Source organism: Lagenorhynchus albirostris, chromosome 20 (assembly GCF_949774975.1).
Source record: "Lagenorhynchus albirostris chromosome 20, mLagAlb1.1, whole genome shotgun sequence".
Taxonomy (NCBI): Eukaryota; Metazoa; Chordata; class Mammalia; order Artiodactyla; family Delphinidae; genus Lagenorhynchus; species Lagenorhynchus albirostris.
Genome location: NC_083114.1, coordinates 1,981,619 through 2,002,860, shown reverse-complemented (window position 1 = coordinate 2,002,860; position 21,242 = coordinate 1,981,619). Strand labels below are relative to the sequence as shown.

The 21,242-nt window shown below is 41.1% G+C and overlaps 1 pseudogene; it reads left to right on the top strand.

Annotated features, from left to right (window-relative positions):
• Positions 1 to 21,242, top strand: part of LOC132510717 (receptor-binding cancer antigen expressed on SiSo cells-like) — a 109,185-nt pseudogene that overhangs the window by 1,270 nt on the left and 86,673 nt on the right.

The following is a 21,242-nucleotide window of genomic DNA, read 5'->3' as shown; positions in this document are numbered from 1 at the left end:
CATCCTGACTCTTCTCTTTGGCCCTAGTTTCAAAACGTAATAAAAATACCAGTGGTTTTCCAGTTGAAGGACGACTGTCATGGATGTATTTGTCAATTAAAAGAAATAATAGTATATCATTTTAACAGGATGGTTACAAACTCTCAGAAAGTTTTGGAGACTATTTTTACAACACTGGCCATAGAAAGAGAAATATATCTTAGTTGCTGAGATGGTTTGAGTTTTCTCTATTATATTTGTTATGTACGTGGAAAAAAATCTATGAAAATTATCGTATCAGAGTAACTCACATTGGAACATAGTTTATTTCTTTATAGAATAAAATACATATTATTAATAAAAAAAATACCAGTGGTTGAAGAAAAAAAATACCATAAAAAAAAATACCAGTGGTTGAATTCAACCACTTTTGCCCTAGTTCAAGCCATAATCATTTTCACCGGCACTTTATGTAGCATCCTACTGGGTTTCCTGCTTCTACTGTGGACTCGGTGAAGGTTATTTATCTGTCATTTCTCAGTCCTCCACCTGCCCTTTTATAATCTGTCCCACAGACACCCAGAGTGTGTGAACTCTTTTCCCGGTTCTCCTGCCAGCTGGCTTCCAGTGAGTTGTGGCAGTTGCTGGGTGTTTCTGTAGTGGAAGAGGAGCTGGGATGATTCCTTCCTTGGTCAAGGTGGCCGCTCTCTAGGAGATACAGGATGACAGTGACAGCATCTCCAGGTGGCACCGGTGCTGGTGCAGCTCCCCTGGGTTCCTTCCAGCCAGGGGAATTTTCAGCAGCTTCTCATCAGTGGTATCACTCCATGCGTCCCTCTGACCCCTCTTACTCTTCAGATCCCCTCCACCTGTAGTAACTGGAGTGCGTTCTCTTTTCACAGCTGGATCCTGACTGATACTCTCTGCTGCAGCCATTCTCTGCCCAGCTGTCAGTGATCCTTTCACAAGACCCTCGACCCTCTTACTTCCCTGCTCAAAGCTTTCCAGTGACTTCCTGTGACATATAGAACAAAATCCAAAATACTCAACTAGCCGTACGTGTCCTGGCCTGCAGCCTCCTCTCCAGGCTCCGTTTGTATGATTCTCCCACTTAGTGGAGTGCTTCTCTTGCTGTTCACAGAACGAGAAGCACACCTCCACTTTGGGGCTTTTGCACTCTGCTCTTTCCTGCTTAAATGTAACCTCCCTAAAGAAGCCTTCACTGACCGCCATGTCTGAAATACCAGGCTCTGCCACTCTGTCCCTTACCCATTTGTTTGTGTCTGTCTTTCGTGTTCAACGTAGTGTCAGTACCAAGCAAAGAATCTGGCCGGTTGTAGGTACTCTGTAAATATTTATTGAACAAAGGAATGGTACAGTCTCAAGGACTCCAGCCTCCGTGTCTTGCGCTGTCCACGTTTGTGGCTTTCTCAATAGCCACAGTAATTTGAGAGTTATTTAAAGAGATTCTTGGTGAAGGAAGGAAGGTGGCATGACCATCAAACTCACCTTCGCCTTCTTCCTTGCCTTCTTTTGGCCAAAAACATGAAGTCCACATGGAGATGCCACGGTGATCTTGCTGGTAAAGGGGAGGTTGCTGGTGAGCAGGCCTTTTACTTTACCGGGAAAAGCCGTAGCTTCCAGCACATACCGGTGTCTAAGCCAACTTCATACCCAAGCGTTGCCTGTGCACAGTAGGCCCACGGTCTAAGGTCAGTGCCGGATTCTCCCGCTGTCCCAGAGGAGAGCATTCCCAGGAACCCGTCCCTAAGCCAAAATGGAGTAAAGCCAAGTAGCAATTACAAACACTGCATGCTGTTTTCACTCTTCACCTCCTTCTCTCCTGAAAGTGAACATCCTCTTTGGATTTCTTTTCATTAGCAAACACAGGTACTAAAGCAGGTCTTCAGTAAAAGCACAGTGGTGTAAAGCAGACTTTCAAAAAACGGGGGAAACCTGTTTCTGGAACCATGTGGTGATGTTTAAATGGGCTCAGAGTTCATTGAGTAACCATTTTAAACCCTGAGCTAAGGAATGTTATGTAAGGGACTAGGTAAACTGACATAGGACTCATGCCACAGTTTTTTAACATGTAAATAATGAACAGAATTCCAACGTGAAAATAGGCAATCTAAGGCATGATATCAAAATATCATCTAAGGCAAGTTAATCTCTGAGCAGCAAAGGGCTGCTTCTTCTGCTGAGGATTAGACAGGAGGATCTTAAGAAGAATCTGTCGCAGTTCTAATGGCAACATCACCAGGAGTTTGACTCTGCCAACTCTTGAGCATTTTTTTTATTAACTGGAGAAATCAATTGATGGCTTTTTTTTTGGCGTATTTTAAAACCACATCCAAATTCTTTTTCTGTGTGTGTAATTTTTTAAATTGAAGTAGAGTTGATTTACAGTGTTGTGTTAATTTTTGTTGTACATCAAAGTGATTAAGTTATATATATATATATATATATATATATATATATACACACACACACACACTTTTTTTTTCCCCACACGGCTTGTGGGATCTTAGTTCCCCAACCAGGGATTGAACCTGGGCCCTCAGCAGTGAAAGCACAGAGTCCTAACTGCTGGACCGCCAGGGAATTCTCTGTATACATTCTTTTTTTTTTTTAATTCTTTTCCATTAATTGGTTTATCATAGAATACTGAATATAGTTCCCTGTGCTATACAGTAAGACCTTGTTGTTCATCCATCCTATAGATAATAGTTTGCATCTGCTAATCCCAACATCCCACTCCATCCCTCCCCCAGCCCCCTCCCCTTTGGCAACCACCATTGTATTCTCTATGTCTGTGAGTCTGTTTCTGTTTCATAGATAAGTTCATTCGTGTCATATTTTAGATTCCACATATAAGTGGTATCATATAATATTGTCTTTCTTTCTGACTTACTTAATATGATAACCTCTAGTTGCATCCATGTTGCTGCAAATGGCATTATTTCATTCTTATGGCTGAGTAGTATTCCACTGTGTATATACATAGCACAGCTTCTTTATCCATTCCTCTGCTGATGGACATTTACACTGTTTCTGTGTCTTAGCTATTGCGAATAGTGCTGCTGTGAACATAGCCATGCATGTATCTTTCTGAATTAGAGTTTTGTCTGGGTGTATGCCCAGGAGTGGGATTGCTGGATCATATGGTAGTATATTTTCTGAGGAACCTCCATACCGTTTCCGTAGTAGCTGCACCAATTTACATTCCCACCAGCAGTGTAGGAGGGTTCCCTTTTCTCCACACCCTTTCCAGCATTTGTTATTTGTAGACTTTTTAAAGATGGCCATTGTGACCAGTGTGAGGTGATACCTCATTGTAGATTTGATTTGCATTTCTCTTTTTAAAAAATTTTTATTTTATTTATTTATTTGCACCAGGTCTTAGTTGCAGCATGCTCGTGGGATCTAGTTCCCTGACCAGGGATCGAACCCAGGTCCCCTGCATTGGGAGCTCAGAGTCTTAAGCCCTGTGCCACCAGGGAAGTCCCGCATTTCTCTGTTAATCATCGACGTTGAGCATCTTTTCATGTACCTATTGGCCATTTGTATTTCTTCTTTGGAGAAATGTCTGTTTAGGTCTTCTGCCCATTTTTCGATTGGGTTGTTTGTTTGTTGTTGAGTATTATGAGCTGTTTGTATATTTTGGAAATTAAGCCCTGTCAGTCATTCTGTAGGTAGTCTTTTTGTTTTCTTTTATGGTTTCCTTTGCTGTGCAAAAGCTTGTAAGTTTAATTCGGTCTCATGTGTTTATTTTTGTTTTTATTTTTATTGCCTTGGGAGACGGACCTAAGAAAACCCATGTCCAAATTCTTCAGCAGAACAAGGTGGTATGTTTATGAAACCGAAGAGTGGACTGGGGATTCTTTCACCCCCAAGTTGAAACGCTCCCCTTCCAGCTTTTGATTATGATGTGCCCATGGATTTAAGTATCTCTGGGCGAGTGAGATTACCACTTGCAGGTACAGGATTGTGGGGTGAGTGCCTACAAGCTATTTTTTTGGGAAATATAGTACGCCTGGCCACCATACTTTCCTAGTCCATTACCCCTTTTTTGTCCTTAAAGTTTCTTCATTGTGGGTGGTCCACTCTGTGACCCCTCTCCAGTGCGGGTAACCCAAGCCTGACCATTCAGCCCTCCCAGAACTTTGTTTAGACCTATCATGACAGAGACACGCTTTCCCCATGGGCTCACCAGCTATGCAGATGGTAGAATCCTAGAGCCACTTGTAGCTAATTTGTTGGCACCCCAGGGGAAATGACTCGCTGAGAATAAAGCTGAGACAGAGGAAAGCAGAGCTCAGAGACAAGTCCTGATAAGATCGTTTGTGTTCAGTTAAGGCTCGAAGCTAAAAGCACCTCTGTGAAGGACATCGTCATCGTTCCTCTCATAAACCAGTCAATTTCCAAATGTCAGGGACCCAGTGTTTGAATTGAATTTTTTTTGCCACTTGCTACCCAGAGACCTGAACATGATAGAGAGACGTGCCACATTGCACTTAATTCTGTTATCCAGGTCCTCAGACTAATCCACGATGGGGTAAAAGGAGGTACAAAACGTTAACATTTTAAAAACTATGTATGCAGTCAGTATATTCCTTGCAGTGTGGTATAAGTTATGAGCAAATCAGCCAGTTTTCTAGGAGACCAGATTAGGGCCAGAAGGAAGGAAGGAGTCCTGGGCTGCACTCACACCCTTCGTCCCCTGAGACTCAGAGAATTAAGGTGTTTATTTCCCACTTGCCTTTAGGAAAGCTCTCCCTGCTGACTGCTGAAGAGATCACACGTTTGAACCTTGCATGTAGTCTAGCATATTTTTGGGGAGTAATAAAACACTACATTTTTATTGGATATGATATAAATACAAAACTGCATGAATTATAAATGTGTACAATGAATTATGGCAAAGGTAACCCACCTGTATATCTACCACCCAGAAGGTTACCAGCATCCCCCTTATACCGCTATATCTAGTCACGGCTAGAGAATTTCCATGTGGAAGCAGATACATGCATAACTTCAGTAGTCAAATAACTTTCCGTCGTGCTTGTACCAATTCACAGTCCCCGTGTGTGTGTGGTGGTGCGTGTGTAGAGTGTTGTGTGTGTGTATGTGTGTGTGTGGCTGCATTTGTAGAGTGTGTGTGTGTGTGTGTGTGTGTGTGTGTGTGTGTGGTGTGTGTGTATGTGAGAGTCTACTAGCTCCACAGCCTCTTCAGCACTTGATGATGTCAGTTTAAAAAAATTAACCATTCTGGTAGCTGTGTAGTGGTTTCTCAGTGTGATTTTTTTGTTTTGTTTTGTTTTGTTTTGTTTTGTTGTTTTCCGGTACGCGGGCCTCTCGCTCCGGACGCGCAGGCTCAGCGGCCATGGCTCACGGGCCCAGCCGCTCCGCGGCACATGGGATCCTCCCGGACCGGGGCACGAACCCGCGTCCCCTGCATCGGCAGGCAGACTCCCAACCACTGCGCCACCAGGGAAGCCCTCTCAGTGTGATTTTAACTTGCATTTCCCTGATGACTAATGATGCTGGGCACCTTTTCATATGTTTATGACTATTTGCATATATTTCCATGGCAAGAAAAAACAGATTTTACAAAAGATGTTAAGGCAGTAAACCTGAATTGGAGCCTCAGGCTGCCTTGGATACCTGCCCTAACCTACCATGCTCTTCCTCAGCAAATACTTGCCCGCTAGAGCTGTTTGTGTCCACGGATCAGTATTAGAAAAGAACAAACCCAGTGCCCACGCATAGACACTACACACATGTGTACACACATACACCTCTAAGGAAGAGGAGATAAAACCTTATATGAAATAATGGACATCCAGATGGATAATTCTCACAGTTTCTTGAGAGACCGAAGCATAATCTTTGAAGGAAAAGAAAAAGCCCAAAGAAATGCGTTAAAAGATTAAAGAATAGATGAGAAAACAATAAGGAGAGGACAAACAAGTAATTAAAACTTAGGAAAGAAATGGAAAAGAAAAAGAACACTTGAACAGAAATGAAGACCACTTTAGAAACAACCAAAGGTAGAATAAAGCAGAGATACAAAAGGGGAAGTTTGACAAAATCACGTAAAATGAACTGGAGACAAATATCACGTGATTCCACTTATGCCGGGTATCCAGCCACATGCATAGAGACAGAAACAGAATGGTGGTTACTAACGTCTGGAGGGTAGTGGGCTCATGGGTGCACAGTTTCCATTTGGAATGATGATAAATTTCTGTCCGTGGATAGTGGTGAATGCGTGTAATGCCACTGAATTATACATTTTAAAATGCTTAAAAGGGTAAGTTTATGTTATGTACATTTTACCACATTAAAAAAAAATGAAATGGGAGAGAAAAATATGTAAAAGTGATTCACAAAAGATGAAAGATTGTCCAGCATGATGAAGGCCATACGTGAAGAACTCATGGCTAACAGAACACTCGGTGCTGAGACAGAAAGTTTCCCCCGGACCAAGAATAAGACAAGGATGTCTGCGTTTGCTCTTTCTATCCCATATGGTATTGGAAGCTGGAGACAGAGTAGTTAGGCAAGAAAAAGAATTAAAAAGGGTCCAAATCGGAAAGGAAGAAATAAAATTTTCTTTATTATTATCTCGGTCCAAGACCTGGAGGCCATCTGTGTTTTCATAAAATAGGTGCTTTCCTGGCGGTCTCAGCTTCTGTGTTCAAATATCTATGAACATTTGAGAAATGCTAGCATCTGCTCAGGCATGCTTTTGTCATTTTCCTTGTAAAGGGTATCCCTCGGCACTGTGTGCTTTTGTTGCTGTTGGATGCCTTCTCTTTCGTTGCGTCGTCTAAAAGTTGGTTGTATGTAGAGAGCTGTTAATGATTGTGAATTTTCTGTCTTGTTACAATTCTGAATGCCTCTTGCTGTTCGCAGTAGTTTTCAGATGGTTCTCGTGGATTTTCCAAGGATACAATCATATCGTCTACAAATAATGTGATAATTTTATAGTCTCCATTCCAGATGTTATTCCACTGATTTCTTTTTCCTGCCTAAACACCTGTAGTAGAACAATAAATTGTCATGGTATTAGTGGAAATGCTTGTCTTGTTTAGGACCTCAGAGATAGTGCTTCTGTTGTTTCTCTACCAAATAGCATGTTGGATTTGGGGCTGACATACACACTGTTGACGCCAATAATCAATAATCTGTATTAAGGAACAGAAGAGGGTTTTATTTGAGGCAAGATGAGGACTATAGACTGGGAGACACAGATTCAAGTAGCTGTTCTTGTTTTCTGCCAGACTGCAGAACGGGGCAGGCTTATAAAGGCAAAAACCACAGAGCTGCCTAAGCTGTTTGTCAAGAGTTAGTATTGGAGCTGGCGAGAAGTAAGGGTGCTTGTTAAGCAAGGATTGGCTGGGGTTGAAATGGTTGCATAGTTACAAGGGGAGACCTTGGTATCATAAGGTTGCAGCTGCTGGCAGAGATTCTTTTGAGAAAGGCTGTTGGTGTCCTTGAGTCTGATACGGTGCAGAAAATTCAAGTTCTCGATGATGCAGGAACGTGTCTGAAACCACATCCACAAAGGCCACCCAGCTCCATGCCTGAACCACAGTTACTCCGTCTCGATTTTTAAATAGTCTCAAATATGTCATCAGAGCATACACAAAGACACACATAAATAAGTTTATGTGTGCATCCTTTTTAAAACAATGTTCAGGAGGTATCCATGGAGTCTGCTTCATTGAATGTTTCCAACAAGGACGGTTGAGGATTTTGTCAAATGGCCTTTTAATGCTTACAGAGATGATTCTATCGTTGTTCTCCTTAGATCGATTATGATGATAAGTGATACCACTTGGTTTCCTCATATGGAACAGTCCTGATTGCTGTGTGCTACTCTTCCAGCGAGCTGCTGGACTCTGCTAATATTTTATTCAAGAATTTTGCAATGATAGTTATGAGGAAGATTGGTCTGTAGCTTTATCTTTTATGTAATCTTTCTAAGGGTTGATATTAGTAGCATTAATGTTACATTCATAACATAAAGAGAATTGAAATGATTTCCCGTTTGGATGCCCTGAATGATCTGTATTATGGAGGTTTGGCTAAATTCTATGAAACTTCCATGCTGGGTGTTTTGGAGGACTCTGTTACAGCTTTTACAACTCCTTCTCTGAAATCAGTTTGTTTAGACTTTATATCTTTTGCGGGGGGGTCAGCTTTGGCAAATTATACATATTTTCAGAAATCTATCCATTTTATGACTCTAACTGTATAGAATTGTGCAAAACAATCTGTCATGTGCTTTTGGGGTAAGTTGTTGTATGTGTTCTGCATCTATATCCACATCTGCAATTGCTATGGATTTCCTTAGTAACGATGAGCTGTGTTTTCTGCAGAATACAGTCTGATTCGAGGACTGACCCAATGCTGTAGTATGTATTCAAGTAGATCCTTTTGTTCTGTGTCAACCAGTACATTTTTACCGTGTAAACAATTTTGAATCTGTCCCCATTGCTCTGTGAAATTTTAATCCCGCAGCTGTCGTGAGAGCCTTCTGTGTCCACACAAACAGAGGTGCTTAGTTTCTTATCCTGACTTTTTGGAAATGTTGTCATGTGATGGCTTAATGAGTAACTGTCCTCAATGTCATGTCTCTTTGGATGACCAGTTCAGGCTGGGAGCCTGTGGGGTATTTGATCAGTGTCAAGCAGGATTTCGCCCTTCTGGGACACAGAACTGCCAAGTATTTATTACGGTCTCATCCCTACCAAGCACCGTCGTCGACACCAGGGAAATACCGTTTAACCAAAGAGCCAGAGCCTCTGCCTTCTGAGCTGCTGGGGTTTCACAATTCAGCTTTGCTTTAAAAAAGCAAACAACCTAAAAGCCTCTCCTCTACTAGACACTGAGCTCTTTAGAATAAGAACACGTCAGATCTCGCTTTTTGTCCATAAAAGTGCTTCTCGCTATTGGACTTATTTAGCAGGTGCTCAGATTTGTTAAATAACACTTTTAAACTATTAATTATACATTAACAACATGGAAATCTTGTGAAAATACATAAAAAATATAATGATGAAAATTAAAATTACCTCTAGTTCACTCCTCAAGTATTTCCCTGAGGTATTTCAATGTATTTTATTCCAGCCTTTTAAAATTATTTTTCTCCCAGTATTTTTTGTTATTCACAGAAGTGGGGTTATACTGAATATGTAATTTCCTCCGGTCTCATGTTAAAGACATGGCTGTTAGTAATTCTCTAGTATTTCCTTGTATCGTTTATTTAATGCTTCCCTAATAGTGGACATTTAAATTGCCCCCTTTTATCTTTTAATTGAAGTATTGCTGATTTACAATGTTGTGTTAATTTCTGCTGTAGAGCAAAGTGACTCAGTTATATACATTCTTTTTTATGTTCTTTTCCATTATGGTTTATTCTAGGATATTGAATATAGTTCCCTGTGCTATACAGTAGGACCTTGTTGTTTATCCATTCTGTGTGTAATACTTTGCATCTACTAACCCCAATCTCCCAATCCATCCCTCCCCCACCCGCCCCCCCACCTTGGCAACCACAAGTCTGTTCTCTGTGTCTGAGTCTGTTTCTATTTTGTAGATGAGTTCATTTGTGTCATATTTTAGATTCCACATATGGGTGATGTCATATAGTATTTGTCTTTCTCTTTCTGAATGACTTCACTTAGTATGATAATCTCTAGGTCCATCCATGTAGCTGCAAATGGCATTATTTCATTCTTTCTTATGGCTGAGTAGTATTCCATTGTGTATATGTACCACATCTTTATCCGCTCCTCTGTTGATGGACATTTAGGTGGTTTCCATGTCTTGGCTGTTGTGAATAGTGCTGCTATGAACATTGGGGTGCATGTATCTTTTTGAATTATAGTTCTGTCTGGGTATATGCCCAGGAGTGGGATTGCTGGATCATGTATCAACTCTGTTTTTAGTTTTTTGAGGAATCTCCTTACTGTTTTCCATAGTAGCTGCACCAACTTACATTCCCACAAACAGCGTAGGAGGGTTCCCTTTTCTCCACACCCTCGCCAGCATTTATTTGTAGACGTTTTAATGATGGCCGTTCTGACCAGTGTGAGGTGGTACCTCATTGTAGTTTTGATTAGCAATTCTCTAATAATTAGCGATGCTGTAAGTTGCTCCTCCTTTTTTTTTTTTTGGCGGTACGCGGGCCTCTCACTGTTGTGGCCTCTCCCATTGCGGAGCACAGTCTCCGGACACGCAGGCTCAGCGGCCATGGCTCACGGGCCCAGCTGCTCCGCGGCATGTGGGATCTTCCCAGACTGGGGCACGAACCCGTGTCCCCTGCATCGGCAGGCGGACTCTCAACCACTGCGCCACCAGGGAAGCCCTGCTCCTCCTTTAAATAACATTGTGACGAGCATCCCGGGTATATGAATTATTAACGACATTCCTGAGTCTCTCCTTAGGATGGGTTCCTAGGAATGGAATCAGTCCATCAAAGGGTATAAACTGTCCATCCATCTGCTTCTCAACTCGAGAGGTTATTCCAGTGAAATGGCCGGGAGTCCACGGGAGGCCCAGCCTCAGTGACCTCTTGCCTACGTGGGGCCCCAGACATGTGAACAGGTTAGCAGACTAATTCCCAGTTTATACTGGGTTCCAACTCAAGCCTAGACAGCTGGCTTTGTAGTGCAGTTATTCATATGTGAATGGGTATTTTATATCCACTTTGTTACGCAGTGATATTTAAGTGATTTAAATAGTTTCTTCTCATAAGGAGATAGGCATTGTTTATAATGTTTCTCAGTCATCTCTTGTACACAGCAATTGGAGAGATGGTTCTCAAAGTGGGCATCTAGAAACATCAGGCCTCACAGGTACATGCACACACCCATCTAAAGCCTTCCAGCGGGTTCCCACTAGAGTTGGAATCAAACCTGGTCAGTGGTAAGCTTGAGTCTGATCCTGGTCCATAATTATCTAAAATTTTAGCGTAAGCTGCAGGTTACGCTGTGGATACAGTAGTTACGGGAGAATGTTAATGATGCCAGGAGGGGGACTGCAGAAAATCTCAACGGGATACTTATTTCCCACCCACAGGTCTCTGGTCCGGATTGACGGCCTGTGTCTTCTTTCAAACCCTCTTCTACTTGGTGTACATCTGGAGGATAAACTGGAACAGAGCGGCAGAGCAGGTAACAGAGGGCGGGTCCTCTTAGAGATGGGGCCCTGTTGATCCCAGGGCAGGTAAGGAATCTTTCATGATGAAAATGGTAAGAAATCCATTGGCAGCATGACGCACTTTGTTTAGTGAAATGCATCCAACGAGAGAGTTGGGGGCAAAAGGAAATCCTGTGTCAGCACGTTTTCCTCTTAATGTGGAGTTAATTTAGTATCTACCAAGCAGAGCTCAGCCAGAAAGAAAGAGAATTAGCTAAGAAACTATTTTGCTGTTTTGGTGTTGTAGTCTTAGAAAAGCAGTAGTGTTTCCTGATCTGTTGTCTAGTTTTAGGCGTCTTCAAAAGGATCTTTTGGCCCATGGTTTCCTAAGAAATGCAAATTGCTAAGTGCCTGTGATCAGGGAAGTTCTTGGGGCAGAACCTGTCCTGCGGGTTCAGGAGTGGATCCTGACCCTCTGGGCGTCTGTGTGTTGAAGTGTGAGCCCTGCTGACTGTGTCCGGGTTTGAGAGGAGATGGGTGGGAGGTCGGCGAGGGGAGGTGTCCTGGACAAAGCCTCGAGGAGGGGCTGAGGCGTGCAGACCGCCACAGTCTGTGTCTTGGCCGCCCTCGAGGATTCGCAGCCCTTCTGCCTTTCCTTACGGTGACGTATCGTGTCCTTCCTCCCTTCAGTGTGATCGCTGGAGGGAATGAAGTGAACAGGACGTTAAGTTGGACCCTAAACTACCCCTTAGGTGATTGTACCGTTTATCTTTAGACTTTGTTCCTTTTATCGGGATTTAGGAGCAGTAAAGGGCACAGTGCGGAAAAACATGTTAAGTTTGCAACTATGGCAACAACTAATTTTCCATTATGGAATAGCATTAGCTGTTGCTGTACTTTTAACATAAATTTTAATAAGAGTTTTCAAATACCATAACTAAAACAGAAGAATTGTCACCAGGCTACAAACTGGAAATGATAATTTTATACCGTTAATGAAGCGTCTTAACTAACTTTGTCATGGTTTTCTGTCAGTTGTGTGTGGATAGATATTAGTGATGTTTTCTAAGTTATTTGGAAGATCTGCAGTATCTTATTGGAGATCAAAAAAGGAGCTACACTTTTATGTAAACATTTCTCCCGGATGTTAACTCCGTCATGGGTTTTCAGTGTATGAATCTGATTAGCCCTTTTGTCGGTTTCTTACTCTTTCTCATATGGAATATTTCTTCTTCCGTGGAAGCAGGTCACTTTGCTATAAAATATTAATTACTGATGTAGTTTTGTTTGTATTTCCCTCTCAATGGATTTTTTTTTTAAGAAGATGTTGGGGTAGGAGTTTATTAATTAATTTATTTATTTTTGCTGTGTTGGGTCTTCGTTTCTGTGCGAGGGCTTTCTCTAGTTGTGGCAAGTGGGGGCCACTCTTCATCGTGGTGCGCTGGGCTCTCACTGTCGCGGCCTCTCTTGTTGCGGAGCACAGGCTCCAGACGCGTAGGCTCAGTAGTTGTGGCTCACGGGCCTAGTTGTTCCGCGGCATGTGGGATCTTCCCAGACCAGGGCTCGAACCCGTGTCTCCCTGCATTAGCCGGCAGATTCTCAACCACTGCGCCACCAGGGAAGCCCCCTCTCAATGGATTTAATCCTGTCAATGAGTTTATAGTAAGGGCCTTTTCAAGCTCTACCACTGGTAATGTCGTGTCAGCTTTTTCTTTTTCTCAATTTTTATTGTGGTAAAATCCAACATAAAATTGACTGTCTTGACCATTTTTAGTGTACAGTTCAGTGTAGTAAATATGTTCATAATGTTGTACCATCATCCCACCATCCATCCCCATAATGTTTTCACCTTATAAATCTGAAACTCTGTGCCCACCAAACGATAGCTGTCCATTTCCCCTCCTCCCAAGCCCTGGAGATCACAATTCTACTTTCTCTCCCTTCGAGTTTTACTGCTCCAAGTACCTCATATAAGTGGAGTCATGTAGTATTTGTGTTTTTGGGACATTATTTTACTTAGCATAATATCCTCAAGGTTCATCCATGTTGTAGCATATGCCAGAACTTCTTTCCTTTTTAAGGCTGAATAATATTCCACCATATGTATATACCACATCTTGCCTATCTGTTCATCTGTTGATAGAAACTTGGGTTGCTTTCACATTTTAGCTGTTGTGAATAATGCTGCTGTGAACATGAGTGTACTACAGAGATCTGAGTCTGTGCTTCCAGTTCTTTTCACCATACGCCCAGAAGTGGAATTGGTGGGTCATCTGGTAATCTATTTTTAAATTTTTGAGGAACCGCTGTACTGTTTCCCATAGTGGGTGCACCATTTTACATTCCAACCAACATTGCACAGGAGACCAATTTTCCACATCCTCTTCAGCACTTGTTATTTTCTGGGTTTTGTCCTGTTTTGTTTAATAATAGCCATGCTAATTAATGGGCGTGAGGTAGTATCTCAGTGTAGTTTTGATCTGCATTTCCTTAATGATCTGTTATGTTTAGCATATTTTCATGTACTTGGCCATTTAAATGTATTCCTTGGAGACATATCAAGTTTTTTTTTTTAATTAATTAATTTGTTTTTATTTTTGGCTGTGTTGGGTCTTCATTGCTGTGCGCAGGCTTTCTCTAGTTGTGGTGCACGGGGGCTACTCTTTGTTGCAGTGCACGGACTTCTCACTGTCGTGGCTTCTCTTGTTGCAGAGCACAGGCTCTAAGCACATGGGCTTCAGTAGTTGTGGCATGCGGGCTCAGTAGTTGTGGCTCGCGGGCTCTAGAGCGCAGGCTCAGTAGTTGTGGTGCATGGGCTTAGTTGCTCTGCGGCATGTGGGATCTTCCCAGGCCAGGGCTCGAACCCATGTCCCCTGCATTGGCAGGAGGATTCTTAACCACTGTGCCACCAGGGAAGCCCTCTATTCAAGTTTTTTTGCACATTTTTTAATCAGGCTGGTTTTGTTGTTGTTGTTGAGTTTTTGGAGTTCTTTATATATTCTGGACATTAGTACCTTATCAGATAAATGATTTATAAATATTTTCTCCCATTCTGTGGGTTGCCTTTTTACTCTTTGATATTGTCTTTTAATTGTTTTAATATATATATATTTATTTAATTAATTTATTTTTGGCTGCGTTGGGTCTTCGTTGCTGCACACAGGCTTTCTCTAGTTGTGGCGAGCGGGGGCTACTCTTCATTGCAGCGTGCAGGCTTCTCATTGTGGTGGCTTCTCTTGTTGTGGAGCACAGGCTCTAGTCGCGTGGGCTTCAGTGGTTGTGGCACACGGGCTCAGTAGTTGTGGCGCACAGGCTTAGTTGCTCGGTGGCATGTGGGATCTTCCCTGACCAGGATCTGAACCTGTGTCCCCTGCACTGGCAGGCGGATTCTTAACCACTGTGCCACCAGGGAAGCCCTGATATTGTCTTTTGATTAACAAGTTTTTAATTTTCATGGTCTAATTTGTCAGTTCTTCTTTTATTGCGTGTACCCTTGGTGTCATATCCAAGCAATCATTCCCAAATCCAGTGCTGTGGCGATTTTGCCTTATGTTTTCTTCTGAGAGTTTTATAGTTTTAGGTCTTACATTTAAGCTTAATCCACTTGAGTTAGTTTTATTGTTCTTGTTTTTGCTTTTAACATTTATTTATTTATTTGGTTGTACCGGGTCTTAGTTGCGGCAGGCGGGCTCCTTAGTTGCAGCTCACAGGCTCCTTATTAGCAGCAGGTGGGCTTCTTAGTTGCAACTCCAGGGCTCCTTAGTTGTGGCATGCAAACTCTTAGTTGCAGCATGCATGTGGGATCTAGTTTCCTGACCAGGGATCGAACCCAGTCCCCCAGCACTGGGAGCGCAGAGTCTTAGCCACTGTGCCACCAGGGGAGTCCCTGAGTTAATTTTTATATGTGGTGTTAGGTAAGGATCCGACTTCATTCTTTTGCATGTGGATATCCAGTTTTCCCAGAAACATTTGTTAAAAAGACTGTCCTGGGCTTCCCTGGTGGCGCAGTGGTTGAGAGTCCGCCTGCCGATGTGGGGGACGCGGGTTCGTGCCCCGGTCCGGGAGGATCCTGTGTGCCGCGGAGCAGCTGGGCCCGTGAGCCATGGCCGCTGAGCCTGCGTGTCCGGAGCCTGTGCTCCGCAACGGGAGAGGCCACAGCAGTGAGAGGCCTGCGTACCGCAAAAAAAAAAAAAAAAAAAAAAAAAGACTGTCCTTTCCCCACTGAATGATCTTAGCATCTTTATCAAAAATCATTTGAGATTCCATGTGAATTGTAAGATGGATTTTTCTATTTCTGCAAATAATGTCATTAAGATTTTTATAGGGATTGGCATTGAATCTGTGGACTGTTTTAGGTAGTATTGCCATCTTAACAATGAAAAGGCATCCAATCCTTGAACATGAGGTGTAATTCCATTTATTTATGTCTTCTTTAATTTCTTTCTGCAGTATTTTGAAATTTCCATTGTACTAGTTTTTTACCTCCTTGGTTAAGTTAAGTTTTAAGTTATTTTATTCCTTTTGATGCTATTGTAATGGGATTGTTTCATAGTTTCCTTTTCAGATTGTTCATTGTTAGTGTATAGAACAGAAATACAACTGTGGCTTGCGTGTGTTGACATTGTATTCTGTGACAGTACTGAATTCATTTATTAGCTCTAACAGTTTCTTTGTGGAATTGTTAGGGTTTTCTATACATAAGATCATATTATCTTTTTTTCTTTTTTGCAGTATGCGGGCCTCTCACTGCTGTGGCCTCTCCCATTGCGGAGCACAGGCTCCGGACACGCAGGCTCAGCGGCCATGGCTCACGGGCCCAGCCGCTCCGCGGCATGTGGAATCCTCCCAGACCGGGGCACGAACCCACGTCCCCTGCATTGGCAGGCAGACTCCCAACCACTGCGCCACCTGGGAAACCCCATATTATCTTTGAACAGAGATAATTCTTCCTTTCCAGTTTGTATGCCTTTCATTCCTTTTTCTTCCCTAATTGCTCTGGCTAGAATTTCCAGTACTTATGTTGAATAGAAGTGGCAAAAGTGGGCATCCTTGCCTTGTTCCTGAACTTAGAGGAAAAGCTTTCAGTCCTTCACCATTGAGTATTATGTTTGCTGTGGGTTTTTCATATATGGCTTTCATTACATTGAGGTACTTTCCTTCTATTCCTATTTTTGTTAAGTGTTTTTATCATGAAAGGGTGTTGCGTTTTTGTCAAATGCTTTTTTTGCATCAATTGAGATGATCATGAGGTTTTCTCCCTTCATTTTGTAATGTGTTTTATATTAATCCATTTTCCTATGTTGAATCATCCAGCAATAAATCCCACTTGGTCGTGGTGTATAAGCCTTTTATATGCTGCTGAGTTTGATTTGCTAGTATATTGTTGGAGATTTTGTCATCAGTGTTCACACGGGATATTGGTCTGTAGTTTTCTTCTCTATAGTGTGTTTGTCTGGCTTTGGTATCAGGGTAATGCTGGTTTCATAGAATGAATTAGGAAGTCTTCCTTCCTCACTTTTTGGGAAAAGTCTGTAAATATTGGTTCCTTTTTAAATGTTTGGTAGAATTCACCAGTGAAGCCATTAAGTTCAGGACTGTCCTTTGTCAGGAGATTTTTTATTACAGATTCCGTCTTCTTACTAGTTATAGATCTATTCAGAATTTCTGTTTCTTCGTGATTTAGTCTTGATAGGTTTTGTGTTTCTAGGAATTTGTCCATTTCTAATAGGTTATAGACTTTATTACCATACAGTTGTTCATAGTATTCTCTTATAATCTGTTTTATTTCTGTAAAATTGGTAGTAATGCCCCCATTTTCCTTTCTGCTTGCAGTTATGCGAGTCTGTTTTTTCTTAGTCCATCTGACTAAAAATTTGTCAACTTTGTGGCTCTTTGCAAAGAACCAATTTTGATTTTGTTAATTTTCTCTATTTTATTTGATTATATTTTTACTTATTTAATTCTTTTGGTTTATTTAATTCATTATTTTACTATATTTTATTATAGCCATTCTAGTGGGTGTGAAATGTGGTTTTAATTTGTACCTTTACTTCATGCAAATTAATCTTGAGCATATTTTCATAAGTTTGTTGGCTACCTATATGCCTTTTTTTGTCTGTTCAAGTCCTTTATCCATTTTGTAATTGAGTCGTTTCTCTTTTTGCTGTTGAGTTGTGAAAGTTTTAATATATTCTGGACTCTTATTAGATGTATGGTTTGCAAATATTTTCTTCCATCCTGTAGATTGTCTTTTCACTTTTTGATAGTACCCTCTGTTGCACAAACTTCAAAAAAATTTGGATAAAACTGATGTATAAAATTATATTAGTTTCAGGTGTACAACATGATGATTCGATGTTTGTATATGTTGTGAAATGATCACCGCAATGTCTAGTACCATACATCACCATACATAGTTACAAGAATTTTTTTCTTGTGATAAAAACTTTTAAGATTTTCTCTCTTAGCACGCTTCCAATAGACGGCACAGTGTTATTAACTCTAGTTTCCATGCTGTGCATGACATCCCCGTGACTTGTTTATTTCTTTGCTATTGAGTTGTTGCACAAAAGTTTTTAATTTTGATTACAAACTTTATCTATTTTTGTTGTTGTTGTTGTTGTGCTTTTGGTCCATTTCCAAACTGTCAAAAAAATTAAGTGGTGTTGGAACATAGAAATATTATGGAAGAAATAAAAAACTAAGTAACAGACTTTGAGTTTTCAGTCTGACATGTAAGTAGCCCAGAAGTCATCATACATGTAGGGGAGGCAAACCTTTACCTTTCCCCTCTTAGGGTTTTTCAGCTGGACCTGAGAATTAAACTGCCATTAAGACAGATTCCCGGGAGAAAAGCATACGCATTTATGTAAGCTTTATGTGACACAGGAGCCCTCGTAAGGAAGTGAAGATGCAAAAATTGGCAGAATCTACATGCTTTTATACTGGCCTGTAGCATGTAAAGAGTGGAAGCTGTAGGAGAGTAACTGAGCCATGGGCAGAGGCTAAAGGAGGGTAAGAATTATTTTAACAAGGTCTGTTTGTGTAGAATTCTCTCGGCTCTGACTCCCCAGCAAAGAAAGTTTCTCTTCTCCTGGTACAGGGGCGATGGCACCTTTCACATGGGAGTTTTAATGTCCTCTTTCCAAAAAGAGAAGCAGAGATTAAGATGCTCTTCTAACCGCCTTTCTAACAACAGCAACAAAACTCTGCCGTTGTTTTTCAAGTGCCTTTAGTTCAAAATAATTCTTATGCTAAAGTGGCATGTTCTGCCGCCCTTCATTCATCTCCACTCCCACTTTGAAACTTCCACAAGAAGTCTCACGGCCCAGAAGCTAAGGTACCTTGTTTCATAGCTCAGCGAACTAGTGTCTTACTCTTGAGAATAAGTCAGTGCAGTTAAACTCTTCTGTGTGTTTCGAGAGGCAGTGGTGCAGGAGGGTGTCCGTGTCCATCTAAGTTAGGTCTCTATGTGGTGTGAGCAGTCAGGCATTTATGAGAGGAGTTTCTGAGGAAACAAAAGAAAAACGAAGATTCATAGTTGGAAACCTAGTTTCTGAGTCCAGAGGGCATCCAGTCAAGTAGATTTCTGGATTTGAGCTCAGAGTATCTTCAGAAGGTGGAAGGAGGATGGCGGTTGTAATTCGGTGAATTTCCTGGTTTGCCGTTTGAATGTCTCTGGTTATGGAATTGAGTGTTCCCGTGAATTTTCTTAGTGGCCTGTAGAACGGCAGGCATGAAGGTTGTCCGTCCATACGTGATCTGTTGTGGTGGTTTCTCTGAAGTTTATATCGTGTCATCCAGCTTTAGCTTATAGTGTTTCAGGAAAAGGATAGTTTTAATTCTTAGTGACTCCAAGTTAGAAGGGTGGGACAAAACTTGCTATTGTTAGTTTGAGCAGTTGTAACTAGATATTGGAGGAAACTAGAATAATTGAGGATCCAGTCCAGTTTACAGGTAGATAACAAAACCTCAAAGAAAACGAATAGGGGCATATCTAATAACCACAGGGGTGTGTGATAGTTTTCCATTGAAACATAATTTCCTCTCTATAGTTACCCTGTTTTTCTCAAATGCCATTATAGTAAGACTAATTTGTTTGTAAAATAAGTTTAGTCTTATCCTGGCCTGATTATTCATATAAACACAGCAAGAATAGTGGTTTATCATATAGGTCCTTTTCAAGTCACCTTTGTTGGAACTCTTAATAAGGAATTCTAGAGTGGACCTTTAAAAGTCTTTCAAGTCTAGGAAGCCAAGCCATGAATTTGCCATCAGACTTCCCCTTCAGTACCTATAGATTTGGGTGAATTCCTCTCTTCTTGAGGTCCCCGATGTATCTTAAGTTTCCTGGGCCAGCTGGAAAATGACCATCCTTACTCAAGTGTAAGTAAGGTACCAGGCCAGCGTTTCAAGGGACTTCATAAGCATTGGCTGCATAAAGTCAACAGCAGTTCCTTAAATCTGTCTGGTCACATCTGATTCTATGTACATGTAGGTCAAGTAGGATGATCCAGACAAAGCCTCAGTAATAAACCAGTGTTTCCAATTTTGTGCTGTTACAGGGAGAACAGATTCTTATCGAACCTGTGCAAATAAGTATTTTGCCGTGAAAACGAGAAACTAAGAGTATCTGAGTTCTGCAAGGATCAGGTGGAGAGAAAAGATCATGTTTTAATTTTTATTTTAAAAAGTATAATCTGTTAAATGGTGGTAAGTTATAGATAGCTTAAGAGAAAGAGAAAAGATTTCCTTAAATCTGGAAAACAAAACATTAAAGAACCAAGAATGCTTCAAACAAAAAGTGCAAAAATTATAATCATCTACATCAGTTCATTTCAGTCACGTGTTAATATGTCTCGTTTTGCTGTATCTTGGGTTAGCAGTTTTATGAATCAATTTCTTCATTAGAGTGCTAAACATTCTTACCCAGTTCAGTAGTATGATCTTAAAGTTGTCAAAAACCTGCATTCTGGAGTACTTGTCAGGGTCCTTTCCATCAATCTCCTTGAAGATTAAGCAGTTTTTTCCCTGTAATTGATTGCAAATGCTTTCAGAGAAGAATCAAAGGTGAAATAATAACTGTCTGTGCAAGACAGAAGACGTAAAAATAGCCATGGTGAAAGATTTGGTGAGAGATTTGATGATTAAAAAAAAAGATGCAGTTGACAAGGAAATTAGATTACTGTGACATAGAGAACTTTAATAATTGGAATTATGACTGATTATATAGACAGGACATTTTCAAATTGATAGTTGAACTTCATTAAAGTTTTAAATTTCTGCTCTGCAAAAAACACTGTTAATAGAATGAAAGATAAGATAGGGACTAGGAAAAAAATCTCTAAAAAACGTATCTGAAAAAGGACTGGTATCCAAACTGTACAATAGGACGAACACTTTATTTTTTTTTCCTGTATTAAATCTTCTTTTTTTTAATAGATCTTCATTGGAGTATAATTACTTCACAGTACTGTGTTAGTTTCTGTTGCACAACAAAGCGAATCAGCCACATGCATACACATGTCCCCATATCCCCTTCCTCTTGAGCCTCCCTCCCATCTTCCTTATCTCACCCCTCTAGGTCACCGCAAAGCACCAAACCGATCTCGCTGTGCTATGCTGCTGCTTCCCACCAGCCAACTATTTTACATTCGGTAGTGTATGTATATCGATGCTACTCTCACTTTGCCTCAGCTTCACCCTCCCACCCCATGACCTCAAGTCTATTTTCTATGTCTGTCTCTTTATTCCTGCCCTGCTACTAGGTCCATCAGTACCTTTTTTTTTTTTTTTTTTTAGATTTCATATATATGTGTTAGCATTTGTTTTTCTCTTTCTGACTTAATTCACTCTGTATGACATACTCTAGGTCCATCCACCTCACTACAAATAACTCAATTTCGTTTCTTTTTATGGCTGAGTAATATTCCATTCTGTATATGTGCCATGTCTTCTTTATCCATTCATCTGTCGATGGACATTTAGGTTGGTTCCATGTCCTGGCTATTGTAAATAGTGATGCAGTGAACATTGTGGTACGTGACTCTTTTTGAATTATGGTTTTCTCAGGATATATGCCCAGTAGTGGGATTGCTGTGTCATACGGT